Source organism: Dermacentor variabilis, chromosome 7 (genome assembly GCF_050947875.1).
Source record: "Dermacentor variabilis isolate Ectoservices chromosome 7, ASM5094787v1, whole genome shotgun sequence".
NCBI classification, from domain to species: domain Eukaryota; kingdom Metazoa; phylum Arthropoda; class Arachnida; order Ixodida; family Ixodidae; genus Dermacentor; species Dermacentor variabilis.
The window spans coordinates 88,392,841-88,408,258 of NC_134574.1; positions in this window are offsets into that span (position 1 = coordinate 88,392,841).

Sequence of the window (15,418 nt, forward strand, 5' to 3'; positions counted from 1 at the left end):
GCCCCCCCCCCCCCCATGTCCCCATGCACCCCCAGACTGAAATGCATAAGCTTGCATACTTCATTATAATGATGAACTGCGCAGGATTGGGGTGATCATTGGCTCCATTGGACTGTCTCACAGTACCAAATGAACGCTCCAAGCATTCCTGACTGAGGCGGGAAGTCATCAAGAACCTGAACCCAACCTTCTCAGTTACATACGTCAAGAAGTCTTTAGTGGAACGTATGGTCACACGCAGACCTTCTGATGTGCCCTTGCTTAAGAAGCCGAGCCCTTTTGCATGGGCCTCCCACTGATCCAGAAATGCTAGCATGCTGTTAAGTGCAGTTTCTTGAGCACTGCTACGTCTGAAAGACGAAAAGCATTTACCACCGGCACACGAAAATGAGCACAGTGGCTGTGGGCATACCTCAAAGCTTCAGGTGGAAACCGTGATGTCATGGCTTCAATTGCTTGAGCCATCACGTCAATGAACACCGTTGTTGGCTCCAGATTTGAGTACTGTTCCTCAATTTTTTGTTCGTGTAAGTCCATGGGGTGCACAACTGCACTGTTGAAAATATTGAAGGCCAGATTTACCAGCATCTTTTCAAATCCACTAGAATATATATGTGAATATGTCAACTTGGGTGCAAGTTTCAATGTCAAGGCACTGCTGTCGACCTTCCATGTCGTTGTAACAGGTTCACAGGGTGTCAAAGGATAGCGACAGCAGCTCACACCACCTACCTTGAAGAAAAACTTAGGAAACGCGAGAAAAACACAGCTGCACTACACCGACCACGAGAGTTACTTTGCACTGCACCGTGGCCTACGAGACTGACAAGCTCACGGCGACCCCGTGCTAGCCACCCTACCCGCGCCCCCGACGGAAGCGCCAAATTTTCCCCCAGTGGGAGGAACGCGCAGCGGGGCCTCCCTAGGCAATGGCGGCGGCGCCGCGGTCTTCACACCTTCCAATTCTAGCCACCCTACCTCTACTGAAGCCGCTCCTTCCTTTGCCGCAAGCTGTTCAGCGCGTTGCATGCTGGGGATTTTATCTAGCCGGATAGTAATAAAAGAAAAAGGTAAACCAAGTGTCAAACCAAAGAAGACAAGCTTGTGGTTATACATGGTGGTTCAAATGATCTCACGTATCATGATTCAAATTATTTATCGCATTTCACGCGCAGTTACGTCGACCTTGTCTTGTTTAGCGTCAACATGTAATTGGTTGAACCTTTCTTTTTTTTTCAGCGTTCGATGCACCGGAATGCGCCCCTCGCCTCGGTTTTCGGGTTGCTCTCCCGCGCTACCGCGAGGCCCGTAGAGCCTAGCATTCCCTGTGTGTTCGCGGCTTCTCCAAAACACACCCAAGGCTCGGGCGACGCACTCGCGTGGCTGGCGGCTCCACTTTCCCTGCTTCTCCGCCCCTATGTCAAACGGAGCGGCGACAGATAGGCACCTAGCCTGGTATTTTTTTTTTTTACTCATACTCATGCTTTTCATTTTTTTACCCGCCGTGGTTGCTCAGTGGCTATGCTGTTGGGCTGCTGAGCACGAGGTCGCGGGATCGAATCCCGGCCACGACGGCCGCATTTCGATGGGGGTGAAATGCGAAAACACCCGTGGGTACTTCAATTTAGGTGCACGTTAACCAACCCCAGGTGGTCAAAATTTACGGAGCCCTCCACTACGGCGTGCCTCATAATCAGAAAGTGGTTTTGGCACGTAAAACCACATTAAAAGAAATGCTTTCATTCTAGAATTTTTGTACACATCTCCTTAATCTTTTCTTTTTTTTTTTCTCTATCTTTCTACCAACAGTTCTCTATCTGCATTGTACACTACCTATGCCGGTAACAAATCCGGCCATATCAATCTCTTCCCCGCCTTTTCCCCACCAATACTCTAAACCTCTCGTGCTTATCCCGATTGGTGACCAGTTGATGCTTCCGTAAACTTTAAATCCCAGCTCTTCTGGAAAGTGTACGTTGCCTACAGGCCTCACTGTGTGCATCCTTTCGCATTCCATTAGGATATGCAGAGTGGTCTCCGGATTTCTGCTGCAGCGTACACATACATAATCTTGTTGCGAGTATTTGCTCCGGTGCGTTTTTGTCCTTAGGCAACCAGCTTGAGCCTCGCATAGGAACGCTCTGCACTTTGTGTTATCGTACAGATTTTTCATTCTAATCTCTTCAAATTATTCTAAATCTCCATGGTCCTTTTTTTGTTTCCATCCAATTCGCTGTCTCTCTCTTTCTGATGACTATGCCTGGTTGTCTACTTACACTTTAAATTACCCTGCACTCGGTTGCCAGCTCTCTTGACCTCTTCCTCCATTTAGTGTCCACGCTAGGGTGGCTAGGAGGGGAGGTGTGAATACCGGTGGCGCTTTCCTTCGGGTGCGCGTGACCCCCTTGCGCACCGATGCCACCAGGGGGAATGTGGCGCTGCCGCTCGCGGCGGGGGACTCGTAACCGTGCTGGCCTGAGCCTCCGCTGTCAGTTGGTCTCGGCGCCCCTTTTGGAGTGTTCCTCGCGACAATCCGTAATTCGAGGGCGAGATGCAGTCGGCAGCGAAAAAGAAGACTGAGCTTTGTGCCCGGATGGGATACTGGGTGCAAGAAAACCTCACAAAAGGTATCTCTTCCGTGCCCCTGCCTGCAAACAAGCATTTGCCAAACGGGATCGAGTGGTCCCAATGGTCAGGCCAGGCTCATTGAAGCTATGACGTCGAGGTTCCCTGCAGAAGTCATGAGGTTATTTTAACATAGCTTTTCTCTCAAAATGGTGCATGATTGTTCTATTTGGTATTTCAGACGGGGCAGCAAGAAAGAGGCCACCCTTGATGAAACACTTCCGTTTCTTGATGAATGGGAGGCTCACTCCAATGGGCTCGGCTTTCTTGGTAACAGTACTTCTAAGGGGCTGACGATGACCATCCATTCAACAAAACACCTTCTAAAGTACCTTACCGACAATGCTGACATCATGTACATGATGACTTCGAAACGGAGCCAAGACCGCCTGGAGCAATGTTTTGGCGTTGTGAGACAAGCGAGTGGGGCAAACAATCATCCTACCCCACCTCAATTCATTCTAGTCATAAGGTATGTATACGTGCAAGCTTGGTAAATAGTACCAATGTTTTGCAGAAGTTCGGCATGCTTAAGTAACTAATGTTGCTTGTGCACATCCAGGTGTCTTAGCTTCTAGAGCCTCACAAGGAGCCCCAAGGACGGCGATGTGTCTTCGGATGTCCTGGAGTTATCTGTTGAAGAGGTGCTGGCTGAACAAGAAAGCCACAGTGAAGACAGCGTGAAGGCTGTGCCAACAGATGCCGTGCAAGTGGCTGTGGACCACCAAAGTTATGTAGAGCACCGCAGCGACGCACGGCTTAAAGTTTATTACATTGCAGGTTATGGGGCGAGAAGGCGTGTTTTGCCCACACATTGTGAAGACTGCAAAGCAGCATGTCTTAGTGATAAAGGCAATATCCCCAGAGAACTTCCATCAGAGGCATCCAAAGAGCGGGACCTTGGGGGCATTTTATATCCCCCAGAATCGTCCTATAAGCTGGTAAATGCCCCTGAAAAGAAACTCACTCGTTCATTCAGTGTAACACGCTTGCATAGCCAAAGCTGTGGCCGAAATATTGCAGTCAATTCGTGATATGCCAAAAATTGGTTGCCTGGACCATTCTGCTACCCTGACAGCCTCAGTTACACGTTTTTATTGCCTCACAAGGATTCACTTTTTGCTTAAAGGTGTCAATCAGCAGGGCAGTGAGAAGAAATGGAAAACACTGAAACCTTGTGTGTTGTAAAGATTTCACTATTTTTTTCCTCACTTGTAAATAAACGATTTCATGACCAGATCTGTTGCTTCACTGTCTGCAGTCATGGGAAATTGCTTATATGAGCGTCAAAATAACATGCTACAGGTGTGCAAGTGCAGACAGAAAGTGGCTTGTAAATACGTCGAGACGAATTATCAGGTAATGTCTCTTAATCTGGAGACATTACCTGATACGCATAGGGTGATTGACTACTGTGCGTGACTACGTCATAGGGTGATTGCATAGGGTGAATGACTACTATGCGTGCGTTACGCATAAGATGATCGAGTGCGCTGATCTAGAGGACGACGGTCGCATTTTCAGGGAGGCGAAATGCAAGGCGCCCGTGTGCCGTATGATGCGAGTGCGCGTTAAAGAACCCGAAGTGGTCGAAATTATTTCGAAGCCCCCCACTAGCCCTTAACACCATGAGCCGCTTCACGAAATGTGCACAGACAAAACGCGTTTGAATCTCGATACAGTGCGAACTGGGCCCGTAAAATTTCACAGGAGTAATGATGTGGTCTGACGTAAGATCGTTTTCATGATAAATATTTATTCTTTGACGCTCGCAGAAAGCCCGGGATATCTGAACGGGCTCACTTTCACTTCTGTTCTAGAGATGCAGCCGACGCGAGGCTGGCGAGGCGCTCATTTCGTCTGGCTGCTTCCCCGGATGGATGGATGGATGGATGTTATGAGCGTCCCCTTTGGAACGGGGCGGTGGCTTGCGCCACCAAGCTCTTGCTACTATGCTGCCTAATATCCTACCTAGGTTAACCAATGAGAAACAAAAAAAAAGACACTATGAACTACCACGTCCAAATTTTCTGATACCCTATTGCGAACTGTGCTTTTGTACGTCTCCGTCTTTTGTCGTTTCCCTACTTTTCTTCCACCAATCCTCCAATCGCCTCTTACTGATGTCTATTGCGGACCTGTTTGCTTTACCATTGCTCCCGCTGAACCCAAGGGCTTCAAGGAGGCCAGTGGTGCCTAAATCGACCGCTGGATAGACGTCTTCACATTCTAATAAAATATGCTCCGTCGTTTCCCTAGCTTTACCGCAGCAAGCACATGCTTCTTCTTCCTTCTTATATCTCGCTTTATAGGTGCGTGTTCTAAGGCATCCCGATCTCGCTTCGAAAAGTAATGAGCTTCCCTTTGAGTTATCATAAATGGTTTCTTTCCTAATTTCGTTTTTTCCCCTTAAGTAGTTACTCATGGCAGGTTTCTTTTCCATTGCCGCCACCCATGAGATTAATTCAGCCTCTCTGACTTTCCGCTTGACCTTCTTTGTTGCTGTGTTGCCCACCCCACAGGCCGCATACTTGCTGGTAAGCTTCCTAGTTCTTTTCCTCCACTGTGAATCAATGTTTTGCCTGTACAGATACCTGAACACTCTCCCAGCCCATTTACTTTCCTCCATATTCCTCAGCCGTTCTTCATACTCAATTTTACTGCGAGCTTCCCTCACTTCAAAACTAGTCCAGCCCATATCCCCTTGCACAGCTTCATTTGTAGTCTTCCCGTGAGCGCCCAATGCGAGGCGACCCACTGACCTTTGGTTCCCGTCGAGTCCTGATTGTACCCCTGATTTAAAGCAAACAACCGCATTTCCAAAAGTAAGTCCTGGAACCATTACCCCTTTCCACATACCTCGGAGGACCTCGTACCTATTGTACCCCCGCCTCGGTCAACAGCGCCGCCCCGCGGCATCGGTGCGCTGTGGGGTCACGTTTTCGCCGCCGGTATTCACACCTCCCCTTCTAGCCACCCTATCCACGCTTTCAGGTACATACACTTGCGTGGGCACTTTACCCGTCCATTTATTTTCGTCCATGTTCCGGAGTCTTTCTTCAAAACTAATTTTGCTCTTCGTTTCTCTGACGTGTACTTCAAACGAGGCCAAACCACTACCTCGTTTGTGCTTTTATTGTGGGATCCCACAATCAACCGGCCTACCGATCTTTCGTAGACTTCCAACCCCGACAAGATATCCGGTTTGAAGCACAGGATGGGCATTTGCGAACGTTAGTGCTGGTGCCATTACTGTGCTTTTTAGAGTTACTGTACATGCTCTACTGCTTTCTATTCGCGTCATCTGGCGGGGGCCGCGGCAGTTAGGCGACAGTTGGCGGTGGCACCGCAGAGGGTAATAGCGCCACAGGTATTCACATCCCACACTATTTGCGGTTAATCATTGCCTGTTAAATATGCTCATTTTTGACGATATCCTTAGTTGCTGACTTGCTATAGTCGGATACAACTGAAGTCTACAATGAAGCCCCGACCACGCCCTCATGGCCGCCAGCCACTGTTCCTCCACGAAGCTGCAAATAGTTCGTACTTCAAGCTTTCCCTGTTACCTAAATTTGGCTGTCACCACAAAAATAAACTTATAGTGGCGTAAGTTTATACGTTTTCGCCCGTCTATTATAGTGGAACTGTGAAAGCCTAATTGTTTATTTAACTGACATGAAGCTCTTGCTTCGCTGTAACTAATTGTCAAGTTTCACTTCAGTTAACAGTGAAGTTTCATGGGTAAAACGGGCTCAGCAGTGAAATGAACTGTACCGCGGACTTTTGAAGAGCGAAATTCCCAGACTCCATACATTTCGTCCATATCTGTTGCACACATCATCGCTTCCGCCGATGAAGACTCAAGAACAGCAGACGCTCCTGAGGTATCAAGTACGACGCGATTTCGAAAAAGGTCGCATGACGACGATTTTGTTTGCTTCTACGATTGGCTGGCGGAGCACCACAACTCCACGCGGTCCGTGTACCTTGGTTGCCAACTGCTGTTCTTTTAAGTTGTTTCCTACTCTCAGCATAGAGATGAATCATTTAATATTACTGTCATGTTCATACGACATCTACAAGTCACCTAGCCCACCGTTTCTTTCTAGAAGTGGTTACAAGATCATGAGATCGCAGATACGCGAAATCCGTATGAAGTAGCTAAGACCCTAACTCCCCCCCCCCAAAAAAAAAGAGAACAGAAAAGTGCAGCCCGCGTGAGTGCAGGCGACAAGCGTGCGGCGCACCAATTGCGTGTCATGTTACACGGCCACATGCTTGTGGTAGAATTCCCGGCATCTCCTTAGGTTTTTTTTTTTGCTGAGAGCAGCGATGGGTGGGCGAAACAGCGATTATACGCCGGCATCGGTGGGAAGCAGACAAGTGCGGCTGTAATTGTGAGAAAGCATTATTTTATTTACCAAGCCGATGTTCCTGCGATTCATGTTTTCCAAAGTGTTAACTTATTTCTACAGTAATGGCTACGTATTTTCGTGGTTTTCGTTCAACTGTCTTGGTCATTAACCATACAAGAGTGTTTTTCAGCCAAGTTCTGGAAAGCGAGACGGCGCATTCGCACGGCTACGCTTCACCGTGCTGCCGTAGCCACGCGTGTGCTATTATTGTAGTGCTGGCATCTATTTATGGCACAGCTAGTTTATGGCACTTTGTACACCACAGGGAGACTACAAAACTCTGGGCACTTACTCGCGAATTCGCGCGTGCAACATACAACAGTATGTGCGCCGCCATGCATTGTGGGGTGCATGTTCCGCTCGTTAGCGTAGACTTTCTTTACCTTGTAATGGCGCTTAGAATAAAACTGCAAGCGTCTAATAACATTTGAACTGCAATTTTTAAGCAATAAGCATGCGGTACTTAATAGCAGCCGACTTACGTGCAGTAATCTCGTATGCTACATCCGAAGTCCCGCAAGGCTTCACCGGCAGTTTGCGCCACTTACTGGTTTTTGAGACTGTATTTGCCAATTTAAAGTTATAATTCCCAATTAAATCACGAACAGCGCGCTGGTTTCTATCACAATAACCCATAGTCATTTAATTTCCGTCAACATCTCGCAACACATTCCGGCCAGTTGTCAGTCCCTTTACATTCACCGGCATACGTCCATCGACGAGATATCTGAGATATCGTCACTGTACGACAGTACCGCGTCGCGGACGTGTCCTATCAGCACGGCGCTGTTTACGCAGTTCAATATGCTTCGCTCTCACAATTCGCTTAACTGCCATTAGAACATTTTTACGTGCCACTGTTTTGATGTCACCTTCTCTAAAGCGCTGTCAAGAGACGAATTTTATATCCCAATTCGAATTTCCGCAGCAAAACACGCATTTACAGAAAGGAAAGCGAAGTGCTGCTCACAAGAGCGCGTGACACGTTTCGGTCTTTGTCATGGAATAAACCGCTAATGAAGACCCGCTGCTCCGAACTCAGTTTCTGCGCATTGACATACACTTTCTTCTATTCCATTTCTTCTCATTTAGAGGTAGCTATAGTGCGGCGTTATATTTTGTACGTAAATGTGTTATGTCGCGATTTGTTACAGTATTGCAGGTCAGTTGTACCATGGTAGTCGGTCCATCGTACGAAGGAAGTCGCAGGTCGGTCCCAATAGACGAGAAAACCATGGCCAGGCGGCGCTACTGCGCCTCCTGACAGCGCCCCCAATGTGGAAGCGTCAAGCCGCGCGGTCGCGCCGTGGCGCAGTCTCCGCTTTGTTTACGTTGTGTTGTCCGCGCTTTTCTTCGCTGCTCGTTCTCACGGCGCTCCGTTTTCGACGGCGGCAGATCGCCTGCTTGCGCAACAGCGATGCAAAGATTGCCGTGCGGTTTCAAGAAGGCTGCCGACGCCGACAGCTTTTTTTCGTGGCGGCAACCTCACGATAGGGGAGCGTCTGCTTCCGAACGTGTACGGCGTTGAACACATTGTGGACGGTGATGTGATAGTGCAAGCCAAGTGCGTGTCACAGGTGTCCGACAAGATCGCAGACGACGTCGAGTTAGAGGTACAGTCGTAAAATTTATGAGCGTGAACACGGGAAAGCGTGCCGAACTGTACAATCAGCGCAGTCTAGCGCTCGCTGGCAGTAATTTCGCGAACGAGATATTCGCGGCTAAGGCTGTTAGATTAGCGGATGCACTCCCTGCCACCAATGCGGTCTGTTGTCCCTTCTAGACCCGCAATCTGCTGCGTTAGCTATCTGCAACACGTGGTGATAACAGGTCAAGAAAGGCGCACTGATATGAACCCTACATGCCGAGCGCGTAACGATAAGAATACTGACGTGCTGTCCAACTCTGGAGTTTTTGTGCTTTTGTTTACAGCGCAGCTCTTATGCGCCCGTCCTTTGGTTTAACCGCGCCGCCGTCGGCGTTCCCGGTGTAACCGAGCGAAAGGGCCCGTGCAGCTAAAAACGGCCGAAAGAAGAGCTCTGCGTCGCTCGCTGGTTGAGACGTTTGTGATTGGTTGAATTTCTTGATCATAAAATAAAACACACATGCTTTGATAACGCTGATACAGTTTTGCGTATAAAAACATTCCTTGAGCGGTTTTCTTTCACTTCTTCGGGGGCCACACCATGGCGCGTGTACCCGACGAAGAGCGACGGCACATCATTGACCTAGCGTTGAAAGAATACAGCCAACGGTCTATTGCGGCCATGACCGGCCGACCGCTCAAGACTGTCAACAGAATATGTCAAGCCTATAAGACAGAAGGAAGAATCGGCGATGCTCCACACCGGCGCCGACCAAGAGCAACGACGGAAGAGGAGGATCAATTGATCATTGCGGCTGTGGCAGACGATCCTTTTCAGACAGCGAATGAAATCATGGAAAATACCGGAGTCAATGCCCACCTAGCCACTGTGCGGAACCGGCTGAAAGAAGCGGGCTTGCACAGTCGCGTCGCCGCACAGAAGCCCTTCCTCAACAGTACGCACAAGACCAAGCGACTCCAGTTTGCAGAACAACACGCGTCCTGGACGTCTGAGGAGTGGAAAAGAGTAATATTTACAGATGAATCCACCTTTTGCACCAAACAAGCCCAAAGGAAGAGAGTCTGGCGGCTAGAAAACGAGAGGTGATGCTTGCATTTGTATTTTATTTCCCGTTGAGTAGTCTCAATAGAATTATCCTAAATGTAGGAGGAGGAAGAGGAGAAAAGCTTCACGCAATCAATGGCTTCTTAATTAACGATGTCGACTGCAGCTCGAAATTGAAATCTTCGGCTGCAAATGCTAGAATGAGTTTAGTGTTCGCCAGTCTCATTCAAGAAGCTTTATATCCTCTTTGCACATTTGTGCTTATTGTCCGTGCGCGCACTCTTTATTTGCAGGCACCATCCGACCCATATTCAAAGCGTAGCCGCAAGCGGCCGCACAACAGTAAATACCTGGGGAGCCCTCTCGCATCTCGGACTGGGACCGCTGCTCCGTATCGAGGGCCACTTGACATCCGCCCGTTACAGCGAACTTCTAAAGGACGTTATGCTGCCTTACGCTCGCCAAGGACCCTTTCCCAACGGCAGTTTCATCTTTCAACAGGACCTTTCCCCTATACACACGTCTCGCCGTGTCAAGGAGCTGCTGGAAGACGAAAGTGTAGAGGTCCTGCAGTGGGCTCCAAAAAGTCCTGACCTGAATATTATAGAGAATGTTTGGGGGCGGATGAAGCAACGCTTGGTGCGACGTCCGCTTCAAAGTACGAATGCTGACGGCCTTTGGCAAGCGGTGCAAGAAGAATGGGAGCGGCTCCGTGAAGATGGCGCATTTGTTGCCTCCCTCTACTCTTCTTTACCGAAGAGGATGGCTGATGTCATTCGCCTAAAAGGCTGTGCTACTCGCTACTAGAAGCAGGCGAAAAGGTTCACAGTTACCTTAAGTGCAGGATGCTTTCCACAGTTCTCACTGTAGTGCGAGTAGCAGTTGATGGTATGGTATGGTATGGTATTCCTTATGCGATGGCGCACACCCACTGTGGGGGATTGGCCAAGATTTGGATGAAATTAGGCTATCTTTATTAAAAAAAATTGAAAATGGTAAAGCTAACTGGAGGAAATGAACAAAAATAAAATGTTTAAGAATTCAAGACAATCTCTTTGTAGCAATTATAAAATCCTCCACGGTTGAGCAAATATCCCTGTGGCACTGTCCAAGAGAGGAGGCTCCTAGAGAAAGGATATTTATAATTGAAAAGCTCAAACCAAGCTGTGTAAATCTTGATTCTAGATTTTTTCTTAAAGAAGTGAAACGGCGGCAGAATATCTGTATATATAAAATATATTCACACATAAGAGAACGAAAAACGTGAGCGTCTTTGCAGACTTAGCTTATGGTCAATTTTTCACACAACTGAGGCCACTACAATGCGAAATATTGAGAGAAGCAGCAATGGCATTCCTCGAGATGTCAAAGCGTATCTTTAGTTGTAGTAGTGCATGACTATTGAAGGCGCCACCTCGATGAAACCACTGGTAAAGGTTATTTTAAAACGTAATTTTATTATTTTCTTTTCGCACCTGGAAAGTCGATCTGCAATTATAAGGTATACCGTACTCCACTGTTGAGAATATCTGAGCGGCGATGAAATGGTAATAACATCAAAATGACCATATGCATAGGTTTCCTTGCCATTGGTTACAAATTCGCACGCCCAAGATCCAGGCACTCCTTTTGGAAAGGAACACATGTTGCTTTAGCGGCTGGGAACCCGCATCAGATTATCGCTTTGCGCATGCATGGGAAAGTGACAGCCGCTTAGTGCCCGCGCCTTTGTTATCAGTTATCCGTTATCGCTGTGCGAAGTAGACAGTGAGCGGGAGCTGGCTGGGAGTGCATCCGCTGATCTAAAAATAAATAAAATAAATAAATAAAATAAATAAAATAAATCTAAAATAAAATAAAAATAAAGCCTTAGCCGCGAATATCTCGTTCGCGAAGTTACTGCCAGCGTGCGCTAGACTGCGCTGATTGTACAGTTCGGCACGCTTTCCCGTGTTCACGCTCATAAATTTTACGACTGTACGCACCATGTTCAGAAATTTAGCCACTTTTATTTCAATTACAACATAAGTCACACTGGCAGCAGGAACTTCTGTTGTCATACTACTCGATGACTGCAGATCTATTGGGCTGCTTCTTGACGGTTCCGTCACTTCACAAAGGCTTTTTCTGGAGTCTGTTTCACACGTGTCTTGCCGCTGCTCAAGAGCTGCGTCGCTGCAGTACGAAAGCAGATGTCCCGGTGGTGCTGACTGCTGAGAAGACTGTTGTGATTGCCATTGGTCTGTTTGGCACCGCTTCCACCTGCATCGCATATGAATGAAACAGTATGGGTGCCTATTTGTTGTGGTGATTAAATTACTCCCAATAATACGTTTGCAAAGGTAACGTTCCTGTGATTGTGTGCATATATTATTCTACAAGAGTGGTACCACTACAAGTTATGATACTTGCACACTTAGATACTTGGAAAGCATGGGCAAACAACAAACATAACGCGCACGTCTCGAGCGGCTGCTTTCCGACCTGCCGCTTCCCGACGCACGCGACGACCGCGGCTTGCATTAAATACGCTCTGCTACCACACAAAAGTAGCGCGCGGCCCCTTTCGTTACCTGCACAACTAGTAATTTAAGTTGCAGCGTTTGGAAAAGGGAAATAATTCTCTTGAGCTCGTCCATGCCGATCGCGAGGGAAGGCACAGTGCAATCAAATAAATTCGGGGGTTCTAAGTGCCAAAACCATGCCAAAACCACGAAGTCATTATGAGGCCCGCTGTAATGGGGAGTCTCAGGAATAATTTTAACCTCTGGGGGTTCTTTACCGTGCACAAAAATCAAAGCACACGGTAACAAGGGTGTTCTTGCATTTTGTCCCTATCGAAATGCGACCGCCGTGGCTGGGAATCGAGCACGCGTCGTAGAGCTTAGCGGCGCAACACGCCTGCATTTACCGCTAACAAACGGCGGATGCCACCACAATTCAACAACGCGACACGACTAAACAAACGGCCGTGCACTAACAACAGGCATATGACTATTCCGCTTTCAAGATATTACACGCGAATGCGAAAGTATGAGACTTACTTGACTCGGCGCACTGCAGTTATCCATGCTTGTCGTCTGTCCTTCTCGTACCACTTCGCAGGAAATCTGTAGAACTTCACGGGCGGCGTACAACCTTTCGTGTTTTCGTGGCTGCTGTGGCAATCAACAACACATCACTATTGCGTGCCACCTTTCCTGGCTGATGAGGTCGCACTCGGCATCGCAAAAACCACGCGCACGAGCGCTCCCGCCGTACAGAACACAGGCGCGCGCTAGCGCAGCGACGACCCTCGAAACTTCCATCGGTCCGCTAGGGGAGCATTCGGCGCTGGTGCCGCGCGGGCAAACTTTAGGTTGCCTCGTCTATAGTGCTTCGCGTTAAAACTTGCTCAGTGTTAGATGGGGCACACAGTGTACAAAGTGTCCCACGTAGATCTAGCTTCTCCGCCACAAGGGTTTGCATGTGGAGAAGGCAGCTTCGCTTTGCTGCGTAGCAGATATGCGAAATTCTGCGACTGCGCTTCGCCACACGTCTAGTTTGACCCACGCTAGATGGCCGACGTCAACACAGAAGAGGAAATAACGGAGGAACGCACGAGCTGGCGCCGCTATCGTTGCCACCACCGTTTTCTTACGTCACCCTCGCTCTTAGCAAGCCTGTCATGGCGGCCATCTTGTGTAGGGCAACCTAATGGCGTGGAAAAGCCCACTTCAGGCACGTACCCAGGGGGGGGGGGGCTGGAATTAACCGGCATACCCCTCCCCGTACACGCCACCACTCCTCACACACATTCCTAAATTGCCGCCAAATCATTGTTTAGACTTGACAGCTATTCGGTGGTCAACATTTTGCTGCCTTTTTCACTCCTTTTCTATGGCGGTAGTTATTGGCCTTTGCTGGGGTGTGAAGGCCAATTTTCTCACCGGTTTGGTGCCCGCGCGATAAACTCGAGATGCGTTAAGTTGTCACCATCTGTTCAACGGTCACGCACATCGTTGTTTCTTCGTTATTTCAACCTTCTTTGTTTGGACTCATCCAGGGACCAGGAAAGTAATTCGGTTTGCGGTCAGTTTGTCTATGCGCTCGTGGAACAAGCTGCGGCCGGAGACCTACAACGAAATTGGGAAGTGCTACAGACTACAGCGAAGGGCTATGCCGCCACATCATCCGGGCTTGACCCGTAAGGAAGGGGTTCTATATCGACAACTTCAAACGGGGTCGTTATTCACCCCGGTGCTGATGAGGCACGTGTGTCCAAGTGTTTATATAAGTGACCTCTGTTGTGTGTGCCGAAAGGAAAGAGCCACTGCAGCTCACATCCTTTGGGACTGTGCTAAGAATCCGCACGAAGCTGCAACGATAACAACGATCCTGCCGCGGCTCGAGGCCGCAACGAGGTGCTATGATCAAGATGTCCAAGCCCAGGCCGTCCAGCAGAACTCAGCGGCCCTCGAAAGGCAACGACCGAGCGAAACCGGAGGGAGGCTGCCACTCCAAAAGAGGGGCAGGCGCGGTCGACCAAAGGGAGTAGTGCGGCCGCGGCCGAAGTAGAGGCGCCACACGCCGCGGTGACGTCATGGCGCTGACGCCTCCCTAACAGGGGAAGGCTAATCGTTCTGCAGGCATTCATCACTCACTCACTCACTCACTCACTCACTCACTCACTCACTCACTCACTCACTCACTCACTCACTCACTCACTCACTCACTCACTCACTCACTCACTCACTCACTCACTTTTCCTTTCGCTTCATTAGTTCCTCGAGTGACGGCTCGCCGCGACGCTGGCGGATCCTAGGAGCCATATACCCGCGATATGGGTTAGATAAGGTGGAAAATAACATAATGCGAAACAACGCCCATCATCAGACCCTGCAATAACCGTTAAACCCATAAGCAATATGACTGTCGCCCGTTACCTCATCTGGTTTTTCCCTAATTGTACAGCACCTTTAGCGCGAAATTGGCAACTGGAAACAAGAGTCTCAAGGAGTTGAGATATTAAATGATCTACTGAGGGAGAGAGCCAAGGCTCAGCCAAACAGTAAAGAAAAGTGAAAATTAACAAATTTAACTGTTCTTTATGAAAATATTTATGGATCAGCATCACTTTATCTAAAAAGGAAGTAGAGAAAACGCCGCCGGAAGTGGAAAACAATTCCGTTTGTTTTGAATGACGCTTCAGTCGAGCCGCCTGACGTAGCCACTTCTCTGCTGTGCTTATTTCGGTGGTTTTCTAGCCTTCCGCGGTGGGCCCAGTACATCTAGAACCGCAGCGTCCTGCGCTCTACGCTGTTGTACGGGACTGGCGACCACGCGTCGTTACGCAACTTCCCAAATAATAATACGAGTCGGTTTGGGGCACTTGGTAAGCAGTAAACGAGGGATCGAAAAGATATGTGGTAGTTCCGCAAATATATATTTTTCTAGAATTCTTCCAGACATAACTGAAAAAAACGCTATTATAGTCGGATGCGACTTAAGTCTGCAGTGAAGCCCCACCCACGCCCTCATGACCACCAGACACTGTTCCTCTGCGAGGCTGCAAATAATTCGTACTTCAAACTTTTCCTGTTACCCAAATAAGGCGGTAACCACAAAAATAAAATTATTAGCGCGTAATTTTATACGTTTTCCCTCGCCTATTATAGTGCAATGTGAAAGCCTAATTCTTTATTGAACTGAAATAAACTGCTTGCTTCGCTACAGCTATTTATT